This window comes from Equus caballus, chromosome 4 (genome assembly GCF_041296265.1).
Source record: "Equus caballus isolate H_3958 breed thoroughbred chromosome 4, TB-T2T, whole genome shotgun sequence".
In the NCBI taxonomy this organism is placed as follows: Eukaryota; Metazoa; Chordata; class Mammalia; order Perissodactyla; family Equidae; genus Equus; species Equus caballus.
In genome coordinates, this window is record NC_091687.1 from 111,567,353 (window position 1) to 111,580,279 (window position 12,927).

General features: G+C 37.1%; 1 protein-coding gene across 9 annotated transcripts in view; it reads right to left on the reverse strand.

Annotated features, from left to right (window-relative positions):
* The window catches only part of LMBR1 (limb development membrane protein 1), a 156,891-nt gene that overhangs the window by 60,269 nt on the left and 83,695 nt on the right, over window positions 1-12,927 (reverse strand). The gene's annotated exons all lie outside the window — the stretch shown is intronic.

Below are 12,927 nucleotides of genomic sequence, written 5' to 3' on the forward strand. Positions count from 1 at the left end.
GGAAAAGGTTGCACTTGAATCACAGCACCCCAGGTTCTCAAATTCAAGAGATAAAAGGGCATGTCCTAAACCAGGGAGGGGTGAGTATTGCCAGCCCTAAACAAGGACTCAGAGTTGAAGCGGCCTTTTCTATTAGTCTAGTCTCCCCATGGGGCTGCCCTTGGCAGGTCAAAATCCATGCTCAGATGTGAGAGTCAGCGCCCTTACGTGTTCACGGCTCAGGAGGCCAGTGAACCAGAGTGAATGAGACTTGCATTTGATTGAACACACGAGATCCAACAGCAGTTATTACTCAAGTGAGATGAAACATGAACAGTCACAAAACACACTATTAAAAACATACTCCCATTTTACTGAGAGTCTCTGAATCTTCATTGCACAACTTTCAAACAATTTAGGCACCAAAAGATGCCCACCACCTTCTAATGGGGATTTTTTTTTCTTTCTTTCTCTCATTCTAAGCAATAATCTTTTTTTTCTAAGCAAGAACCTTTTTACCGCACATCAAATATTATGTGGAAAGCCTATAAAGAAAACAAATAAAAAGGGTAAGTGCTCTGGTGTATGTGTGTTATACCCTCTCAGCTTTGTCCTTGCCTGACTCTGACAGGAGCCCAAATCCTGCCTGCCCCAACCAGCCCCAAGGATACTGGGGCTCCAAAACATATAGCACATGTGTCATAAGGGTTATGCTATATGAGCTAAACAGTATAACAGTGCCATAATGCGCAAGCTAGACAGCAGTGCTCCTTGGAACTATTTGAGACCCGCTGTCCAAAAAAAGGTGTTGAAACAGTATGTGTTATAATTATTATCTTAAACAATTATAATAACGTAACAATAAGTGTGTTAGGATAATAATAAATGTTTGGGAATCAATCACCATAAGATTTACATACTTCCTCTGACATTTTGGTGAGAAATATTTCTTAGCAGTTAAACTTGTTTTTCTTCAAATACATCTCTCTGTGTTGGGAGACAACGCTCCATAGGTCTCTCCCATTTCTGCGCCTCTCACAAGCAGAGACAGGGACGGTCCTTGTTCTGGACTGTCTTCTCAAGGACATTTGTAGAGCAAACAGCCTTGGAAGATAGAGACAGTGCCTCTCTGAAGCAGAAGCAGATCTGCTTCCTGTCTAGTATAAGAAGGTAATGTCCCCTTACAGAGCAAAGGGCAGACAGGTTCACCTGCAGCCCATTATAAATAATGTGGGTTCCCTATGCTCAGGGTGCCTCAGCTGTAGACACGAGCCCACTGTGGGGGCAGCCTCCACCTAGGCCGCATGGCCCCATGGGGCTGGGAATCCTGGGGAACTGACAGGAACAGGAAACTCATGCGCTTGCTGTGCTGTGAGTAGTGAGGTCCTTTGTCTCTAACCCAGGAGTCTCATGTCTACAACCAACATCCACGAATCTGGCAGACTAACCCATCAGCTTGGAAGTACCATAAAACCTCAGACTCTCCACAGTTCTGGACAGCTTTGGGTGACAGGGTGAGAAGCCAATATGGGTTTCTGGAGAAGAAAAAACAAGGGCCCACACAGGCTGGGTTAAGAAGAAGAACGAGCTTTCTGAGGAAACTCCTGGAATCTAACAGTGAACGCTCTCACCCAAGCGGTAGGCAGATGGGAGAAGTAAGGGGCTCCAACCACCTGACCAGCAGACCATGCCTGGGAGCTGAGCTGTGAAGGGGAGCGCAGCTTGGTTACAGTGCCCTCCCCTCTGAGCAGAAGCAGGAAGGGATGTTTTCGTGATAGTGTAACAGCAAGCCCTGCAAGGCCAGCGAAAAGGTACCGTCCTATCTCCAGGATTATGGTTACAAGGAACTAGTTTTCTTATATACTTTGTGCTTTTCTATATTTTCACATTTTCTAGAATGCATGAGTATAACTTAAGTAAGATGAGAACTAATGTTGTTTTTAATTTTCAACTTTTTTCCTAAAAGAATTAACTTCCAAGAGATTGGCACCCACAAGAATAACTTTTTAAAAATATCCAAGTTCAGTTTCTGAGACAGACAGTATAGTGAGCCAGTTAAGAGCCCCAACTTTAGCAGCAGACTGCTCGGGTTCAATTTCTGGTTCCATCACTGACCAACTGTATAACACTGGGCAAATTACTAAACCTCGCTGTGCCTCAGGTCCTCCTTTGTGAAATGGGTTTATTAACAACACCCCTACCTCATGGGGTCGTTGTAAGGATCAAATGAGTTAACATACATAACATGCTTAGCACAATGTCTGGTGCCTAGTAAGCACAATATATGGATTAACTGTAATGATTCAAATTATTCTTTTATCTTTGAAATCTCCAAGGCTTAGGAGTTAACATATCATTTGAGTTTCTGAATTAAATTTATACCACCCTCTAATGCCAGCTTATCACTCTCTTCCCATCTTTGTGAACTACCATCTACAGACCTATAAGAAACAATCTCATCTTTTCTTGATGATATGATCACCTGGTTCACAAGTACTTCTTATCACATCCCCTGCCATCATAAGCAACATTCAAGCTCATAATTAACTTAACCTCCATTCTACTGTAGCCACCCACGCACGCACTACTCCAATCCCATCATCTCTCAGGCCCATCTCTAAGATCTTAAACTTTGAAAACTGCTTGCTCAGTCCACAGCTTCCTGTTTTCTCTGATACTCACTCCTCTAACCTAGCTCCATGTCCTCATCGTTATACTCTTCACTCTCTTGATCCTCCCTTCCCCTCCAATCAGTCTTATTTTTACTTGCCTAAACCCTATGGTGAATTAGTATACTTTAATGATAATCCATTATTAATAACATCCTAGTATTCCTGGTCCCCTTGACTACCACCAGACCAGCTTAATTCCACTGGTGGCTCACTCCTCCAATTCTCAGCTCTGTTAAAGAAATTTACAAAATCATGAGAAATTTTTGCTACTACATTCCAAAGTGGGCCTTCAATGTTACATGGCAATCCTTGTATCTCTAGCTGACTAACAATTCCCTGAATGATTTTTAAAATGTTTTCCATTCTTTGATCCTAATCTCATCCCCTCCTTTCTTACAACTACAGTGGATCTCACTTCTCCCTTAGTAGGACATAGCTGGCAGCCTGCATGTCCTCTCCGCTTCCTTCTCCTACCCTTTGGTTTCTGTCTCCATTCTCATCTCTTTTATTCTATAAAGGAAAATATCTCAGGTCCCTTTACTCCCATGGCTCAATTTTAGATGTTCATCCTTTCACATGCTGTATCAGTGCTTCTTAAACTTTAGCATGCATGAGAATTACCAAGGGGCTTGCCAATTGCTTTAGCCAATTCCTGGGGCCTGAGTTCCAGCCCCAAGTGGCAGCTCCATCAATTCTGATGTAGATGGTTCACCAGACAGATTGCTCTGTTCTTCCCCTAGGTAATCTTGCCTCTTCATGTGGCCAAAGACTCTGAAATTTATATCTTTATTCCAAATCTTACCGCTGAGGCCCAGTGCATACATCTCAACTGCCACCTCCCCTTAGATATCTCACAGGAACCTTAAATTTAATTCTGAAGTCAAACTCATCCTTCTACCCGCTAAACCTGCTCCTCCTTCAGTGTCACATACCTCAATAAATGGCACCATTATTGTTTTTGCCAGACACTTTATAAATATCCTCATCACCTGCTTTCCTGTTGCACCCCGTCCCCCCATCACACACCCCCCCCCACCACCCCTAGACCCTGGTCCAGTCAACCAACAAGCACTTCTGATTCTACTGTCATTACAACTCAAATTCACCCACTTCTCTTCCTCCTGCCATCACATCCATCTTGCCTAAACAACTCCCTAGCCTCCTAGCTGGTAGTCCTGCACCCACACTCTTGTCTCTCTCTGACCTGTTGCCTACATCACAGTGGGAATGTGATCTTTTCAAAACACAAATCTGATCATGTCACTCTTAGTCATAACTTGCTAACAGAGGCCTGAAACTGGCAAACAGATGCTTTAATGCAACAACAAATAATAAAAGATGAATCTCATTAGCATCCTTCTCTAACCAACTGAGATGCTACACAAGTCTCTCTTTAAAGCTGGGCCTTGCTCTTTCTTCTGCTGTTTAGATAGTGAACAAAATAATTACAGATGAAAGGAAAATTATTTACGACTTAATAGCATACCACAGCACTGTCCAATAGAACTTTCTGTGATGATGGAAATGTTCTATTCTGTACCATCCAATGCAATAGCAACCAGCCATACGTGTTTGTTCAACACTTAGAATGTGGCTACTGTGACTGAAGAACAAATTTTTGGTTTTATTGACTTTTAAATTTATATAGCCACACATGGTTAGTGGTTACCGTATCGGTCAGAGAAGACTATAAATAGCCTGCTTCTAACAAAATATGATAGAAATATTCTCTGTAGTTTCAAGTACTTTCTGGACACTTTTCTAAATTTAACCTTGATATAAAATTCTTTCAAAAACAGCTTGGCTAAAGTAACCTCCTCATTTAACATGCTATACCCATAACTTAGTGTTTTAAGTAGCATTTATGGCAAAAAAGATGAAATTTGACACTAAATTTGAAAACTACCCCCTTCTGTTTACATTAAGAAAAAGTACATTCTCTCATTAAGAAAAATAGGTAGTATTTAAAATGTAACCTAAGTATCACCCTGTCTGAAAGTCATGCTAGGGTTAAATATCCACATACTTATCCAAATATACTTACAAACTAAGTCCTAAAAACACATCTCTTATGTGCCAAAATAATTACATGTGAACAGTCTTTCTAAAAAGAAACAAGCTATATAATTTCAAAAGGATGCTTTTTCTATTACTGATATAAGAATAATATCAAGAAGAAATATGTAAAATGTATATTCACATGCTTAAGCAAATAAGAAACATTTAACAAAAAAACTGTCAAATCATATAAACTTCAAAAATTTATTTCAAATTGACTGATATTTCTTTTGAAAGTAAATAATTCATGAAAATAAATTTGCTCACTCTCAGCTCTCAATCTAAATTAAAAAGAGTAAATCAGCAATATTACAACAGAAAAGGCTGCCAGAGAGCAAGCCATCAAAATTACTGAATATGGTTATGCCTGTTTATGAAATACTGAAGGTAAGTGGATACACTAAGAAATAACTGTTATTCTTACTTAATCCACTAGGAGGCTAGGGCAATTACGTTTTCCTTTTGTTAACGTTACTCTCTTTCAGCCCAACTTGAAATCAACTGCGTCACATTTATGAGCCCTAGTGAAAACAATAGAAAAACTTACCAAATTTGTTCATTAAATGCAATATGGCAAATTTCTTTTTACTCTCAACAACTTTAAGATAGAGAGAAGAGACGTGATGGGACTATAAACAATCAGACTTCATTTGTTAATTCAGCATCGACTGGCTCTTATAAGCACCAAAAATATATAAACTATTATCACTACCTTTCTTGAGATCATAAAAATATTACAAAGCCTACAGAGTACAGGCTCTGTGGCATGTAATGCGTGAGGTTTTTAAACTTTTGTATGAGATTCTGTTTGCAAAGTAATAAAAAGCATTATGAGAGCTTTTATCACTACCATTAATCACCAGCAGGACAGCATATAAGCAAAAAAATACGCCTACTGCTCATTTTTCCATTAAGAGTCAGAATGGGAGCTAAGAAGCCCCAAGGGGGAAGGCTCCTATCAACTCCATTCTTGCATACGCTGAGCTAAAAGATGCGCCAGATGTCAGAATAACTTACTGAAATACCCTGCAAACAACAAAGTGGGAAAAACACGGTCAGAGCGAAAGAAGGTTCCCATTGTTCATCTTAAAAAGTAAAAAAAGTCTCCTGAATAGAATCACGGAACTATAAGAACATCTGCTTATCATCAACAGTTGTACTTCCTTCAGATAATTTTGAATGCTTATGCTATGTCATATATTACTAGGATTTCAGAAACTTTACAGTATTTTTATCCCCATTATGAATACTTATCCTAACCCCTCCCCCAAAAACATAAATCTAATTTACTTTAAGGAAACTTCACCCCTTTTATTAAAATTATAGTGCAATAACCACTTAGTATATTAGTAAAAAACACCAGCGAAACAAAGCATTTTCTTTCTACCAATGAAACACCTTACTGTTTTTAAGAAAAGTAAGCTATATAATTAATTACACTAGTTTCATATCAGTAGTATTATGGAAATTACAACTATCTCAACATCATAGCAGTTTGAATTGGATTAAATAAGCTAGTAAAGACTAAACACATGTAGACTCAGACTTCTTTTTAGATTTAAATAAGTACTAAATGATGAGTAAAATCTAAAACACTAAAATAGTTATAATTGCTTTTTGAAATTTTTGTGCTAGTCAATGAGACATTTAATTGCTCTGTACTGAATATCAATGAAGTGAAAATTACAATGTACTTACAAAAGCTCTAACAATAAGCTGATATGTTTCTATGGTGATGAACATTTAAACAAGATTTTGCCTGGACATCTTGACCTCTTGGAAGGTATGTAAACACCACTTTATATACTACGTCTCCACCCATCAGGAAAGCCTGGGAAAATTTTCTACATTCAAGGAACTTTTAAAATAAATATCAAGCCATTGTTTTCATCTGACAAAAAGGGTCTCTTAGTAACATTAAGATAAAGTTTGTTCAGCATGACATCAAGACTGCCCCAAACATACATGCAGTCATCTGGGGAAGAGCGAGAGAAGCACTAACCAACAACAGAAAATAAAGACAGGTATTAATTATTTTAAACCATGAAAAAACCACAAACAAGCATCTCTAGAGAGTGTCAAACATTTCCCCCTTTGCTCCAAAGTAATCATTAAGAGCATGGACAAAAAGAGTTTTTGTCCCAAGTCAAAGAAAACAGCTTTACAGAAGGCTTTGTTAAGCTCTATAGTGAAATGTCTTTTAATATTAATATTTTCTGCAGTCTATTATATATATACTTATTTAATGTAGTCTGTACAAGATGGAAAATCTAAAACTATAAGATGCTGAAGTTATCACAACTTGACAAAAAGAAAGCATTTTTGTATAAGTCAAAATAAAAGCACCAACATTGCTAGTTCACTGAACTAAGATGTTCTCTGTATTCAAATTTATAAGCAGAAATTTCTCATATTAGATAAATAAAAACTCTCCAGATTACAAGGAAATAAATTAATATAGCAAATTTCCAAGATGTAAATGAAAGAACTGAATTGTAGAAAGACCACAGAGACTTTATACCTAAATTTTTAAACAGAGTTCTAAAGTTGGAAAAAAAGCACTTCTTAGTACACAGCATCAAAATCAAAATAACTGAATAGTCATCTAGTAAAGGTCTTTTCTTCTCAGTCTGTTCTAGTAATTCTTTAGCTATAAGTTTCATGGAAAAGAAGAGATTGGAACTAACATTTGCAGAGCTCTACTAGTTGCTTTATATATGCTCACTGAATCTTCACAATAAAGGTGAATTGTATTATAAATAAGGAAGCTCATGTCCAAAAATGTTAAATAATCTGGCTATAGTCACCTGTTCAAGGTGCCAAAACTCACTGTAAATTCAGGTCTGTCAGCTTTTGGAGCCTGTGCTTTCCACCTCCCCACACAACAGAAATAAGACACAAAAGATAAATGATGTGGAAATAGGGAGGTGGGGGAGAAGGCTCACAGACTTAAGATAAACCTATAATTTTAGTAAAGGAACCAAAGCAAAATACATAAAAGCTTCTTTTACTACAACATTAATTTTCAATTCCATAACAGCAAGCTCATGCTGAGGTCAAACGCTCAGTCCTATAAGAAAAGTAATACAATAGAACATTGTAGCCAATACCTTACTATTGGTTTCATAAAACACCCAGGCACAAGCTCCAGTAAAGACACAACAAAAATAAGATCATTAGAGTTACTATTTATTATGTTACTATAGTGAAATGTACAAGATATTAAGGTGCAGGATATAATATAAAGCAATGCCACACAATAATTTCTTATGCAGCAAAGAGTACATTTACACAAAAAGCACTAGGAATTCCAAAATGCCACAGAAGAGCTATCCTCTGACAGTGAACAAAACAGGAAACATACACATGAAAAGCTCAAGGTTGTCTGCCCTCACTCCAGACCAATCCCCCCATCAGCTGCATTTGGTCCACCTTCCTGACTGCCACATTCCCTCTGGCTCTCACTAACAGCTTTGGTTTTACATATCAGCCTCTGTTTGGTTAATATGAGCCTATCACCAAGAAATAAATCACCTTTTTTCCTTTCTATTTTTAAATAATGAAAGTACCCTGTTTAGCTTTGTATATCTATTAAACATCTGTGGATATACCATTCAACTTAAAGGAACATGACTACAACTACTGTGGCACGCACGTGGCCCTCCCAACTGCACCAACCTGCCCAAAGGTAACCACCAATTTGAATTACCATGTTCATCATTTATTTACTTTTTTTTTGATTGTGGTAAAATATACATAACATAAAATCTACCATTTTAACCATTTCTAAGTGTACAGTTCTGCGGCATTAAGTGCATTCACATTGTTGTGCTACCATCACCACCATCCATCTCCATATTCTCCAACAGAAACTCTGCACCCATTAAACTATAAGTCTCGCTCCCCCCTAACCCCTGGGCACCCACCATTTTACTTCCTGCCTTTGTGAATAACTACTCCATGTACCTCACATAAGGGGATCAAACAGTATTTGTCTTGTTGTGTCTGACTTATCTCACTTAGCATAATGCTCTCAAGGTTCATCCAAGTTGTACATCGTGTCAGAATTTCCTCCTTTTTTAAGGTTAAATAATATTCCATTGTATGTATATACCACATTTTGTTTATCTGTTAATCCACTGATGAATACTTAGGTTATTTCCACCTTTTGGCTATTGTAAATAATACTGTCACAAAAATGGGTGTCTAACTATCTGCAGAGTCTTTGCTTTCAATTCTTTTGTGTAAATACCCAGGAATGGAATTGCTGGATCATATGGTAATTCTATTTTTAATTTCTTGAACAACCTCCACACTGTTTTCCATACTGTCTGCACCATTTTACATTCCCACCAACAGTGCACAAGAGTTGTAATTTCTCTACATCCTTGCCAACACTTGTTATTTCCTGGGGTTTTTCTGCTAGTAGCCATCCTAATAGGTATAAAGAAGTACCTCACTGTGGTTTAGATTTGCATTTCCCTAATGACTAGTGAAGTTGAGATCTTTTCATGTGCTTATTGGTCAGTTGTATATCTTCTTCTAAGAAATGTGTATTCAACTCCTTTGCTCCTTTTTAAATATTTGGTAAGTAAGTTCCATCACCATGTTCTTCAAAATTGCTTTGGCTATTCTTGGCTCTCTGCTCTTCCATAAGAATTTTACCACGTGCTTGTCACATTCCATAAGATAACCTCTTGAAATTTTTATTAGAATTGCATTGACTCTAAAGACCAATTTGAGAACTGATGTTTTTACCATATAAAGAAATTCATAAACAGAATACCTATCCATTTATTTAAGTCTTCTTTAACAACTTTAAATAAGATTTTTTGTTTCCATAAAGATTTTATGCATCATTTCTAGGATTTATTTCAACATACCATAGGCTGTCTTGCTATTATAAGAGGTATTTTTAACAATATTTTGTTTGTGGCTATTTATTGATTTTTCTATATTAATCCTACATCCAGCTTTCTTGTTGAATTAATAATTTATCTTTAGATTCTATAGGATTTTTCCAAAAGACACTATCATCTATTAAGAACAAGTATTTTGTTTGTTTGTTTCAATATTCCCTTTTCTTGTCTAACTGTACTAATAAAGAACTCTACTACAGTGTTATTTATTATTAGAAATAAACATATTTAAGATGGCATCCCAATTTTAAAGTAAATACTTTTAACATTTTACCAGTAAGTACGATGTCAGTTGTAGGCTTAGGGTAGATATCCATTATCATGTTAAGAAAGTTCCCTTTAGAATTACGTTAAGTGAAATAAGCCAGATAGAGAAGGGCAAACTCTGTATGACTCCACTCATATGAGGAACTTAAAAATGTAGACAAAGAGAACAGATCAGTGGCTACCAGGGGAAAGGTGGGGTGGGGGTGGGCACACAGGGTGAAGGGGTGCACCTACAACATGACTGACAAACAATGATGTACAACTGAAATTTCACAAGGTTGTAAACTATCATAAACTCAATAAAAATTAAATTAATATATAAAAAAAGAAAGTTCCCTTTAGTTCTTAGTTTGCTTTTTAATCATGAATAGTTATTAATTTTATTGAATGTGTTTTGTCTCATTTGAGGTGCTCACTTGAGTTTTTTCCTAACTCACCTAATATGAATTATAGTCATAGATTTTCTAATGTTAAGCCAATCTTGCATACCTGAAATAAATTTTTTGATGATGATTTTTTGTGTACATGGCTGGATTAAGCTTAATATTTTCTGACTCGCAAGTATCCATGAATAAGAATGGCCTATAATGTTTCTTTCTCCTACTATCCTTGTCTGCTTTCAGTATCAAGATTATATTAGTTTCATAAAATAAAACTGTGAGTGTTCCATCTTCAAATCTCCAGGCAACTTTATGTGAAATTGGAGTTATCTGTTCTTTGAAGTCTGGTAGAAATATCCTGGACTTGATTTTTTTTTTTTAATCAGAATGACTCAGTAGAACTTCCATTTCTGGCAATACTGAGGACAGGATTTCCTTAATTACTTCTGCCAAAAAATATATAAAATGCTAGATCAACTATTTAAAAATCTTCCTGAAATCTTCTCTTTGCCTATCAACTCTGAGTAATAAATTGAGTTTGATACCTCCCACAGTGTTGGCTTTTCCCAATGTCTGGTCATCTTATGAGTCCCTGCTCATCTTTCTATTTAACAGTTTTTGTCCTACTTGTTCTCTTTATCACCTCCTGCCTCTGGTGATGGTGGATCTAGACAGGCAGGATCTAGTTTTGGGTGAGGTGTCTCAGTAGCTTGTACCCTGGTGGACACGTTAAGTGTTTGCCTGACTCTCAACCACCAGGGCCCACATTCTCTACTTCAGCCCATAGCAAGTGTTACTGTTGCTTGCTGACTGCAGCTCTCCTCTGAGCACCCTGCTCCTTTCTTTTCCTCACATCTTTTAGCAGCAGTCACATGGTTTAAGTTTTTGTTAAAATCAGGAGAAAGGAGAATTTGAAGAACACAGATAGACAATTGGAAATGCTAAAATTAATGTGCTAATAGATGTAAATCTAAATAATATCCTATGGGACAATCAAACAAAATATCTGGGGCTATCTTTTGTATAGGGAGGAAATAACTATATTTCTATCAGACAAAATGCATTTGCATTACTCTCAGTTTCGTACAAGTTAACTCTAATCCTAAGGCGATGTAAAATAGCCAAGTCAACAAGAAATCAGCCAAAGGAGCATACCCCATATAGGATTAGATAATCCCCAGGGTCCACTACACAATACCCAACATTCCACTGATAGAACACCCAGGATCTCTTCTTCCCATTTCCAAGTCCGGACAACTTTTCCTGGCACAAGAAAATTTACATACACAAAATAAATTATTAAAGTAAGAAGGACATAAAACATATGTACACACTAATTATAAATAATAATCCAAGTACAAATGTTGACAGGTAACTTGGAATGACATAAAATACAAAGCAAGGTTAATTGGCTTTCTATAAAATTGTTTAAAGTAAAATTAAAATATAAATGAAAAACCGATAAAAGATACACAGGAGAATCAGCCAAAATCATCAGCCTCATGAGTATGCTTTATGCAAGCCAAATAGGACATTAGAAAATTAAACAGTAAGGACCCTGGAATACAGGCACACTCAGGAAGGACTTGTGCATTTGCAGAAATCATCTTGGAATCTCGAGAAAGAGTTTCTGAACACTAGATTGGAAAAGATCTTCTTTAAACAACATTAAGGCCAAGAGAGGCCAAAAGAGCTTCAAAGCTAAAGAGGAATGGCCAAAAGAAAAGACTGGGCCCCATATTTGTCAACGAAATCGGGGCCAACTGAAGCAGGGAAAGCCTCCCAGAGCTGGAAAAAAAGGCCAAAGAATGCCCCCAAATTAACAAATAAATGAATTACTACTATGTTCCAGATAAAGAGCCAGTAAAGTTGACAGGTAGAGAGAAAAAGGAGTCAGGGACATTGGTTCAAGAATGATGGATTAAATGTTTTCTTTTTTTACCATAGAAGACAGAAAAACATATATAATAAAGAATCAATCTATCAATCTGCACTGTCCTTAGAATCTGCAATAGCACCTAGCGTACAGTAAGTGGTCAATAGGAATCATCGGGATGAATTAATTATGCTAGAAGACAAGAGGGCTACAGCAGACCAGCAATGTTGAGAAATCCCCAAGAGACAGGAAGTGGATAAGATCAAATCTATGGAGAAATGTCCAGGAGAAATTATAGACTAAAAAAAAATAAAAAGAAAATAAGAAGAGTAAGAAAAGAGCGGTGATTCCAGGTGCTAACAAGCTTCCAGTCAAAAAGTCTAGGGGCCAACCCGGGGGTGTAGTTTGGTTAAGTCTGCATGCTCCACTTTGGCGGCCCGGGGTTCACAGGTTCGGATCCCAGCCATGGACCTGGCACTGCTCACCTGGCCATGCTGTAGTAGCACCCCACATAAGGATGCTATTCATCCTTGGGTTTTTTAAAAGGATGATAACTCTTTAAGAACTAAACCAATTTCAAATTACTAAGAAAGAGTATAAATTCAAAATGTAGAAAAGTTAGTATAAAATGAAATCAGGTTTACCACACATCTATGGACAGCTTATCTTCGACAAAGGAGCTGAGGGCATACTATGGAGAAAAGAAAGTCTTTTCAACAAATGGTGCTGGGAAATCTGGAAAGCCATATGTAAAAGAATGAAAATTGACCATTCTT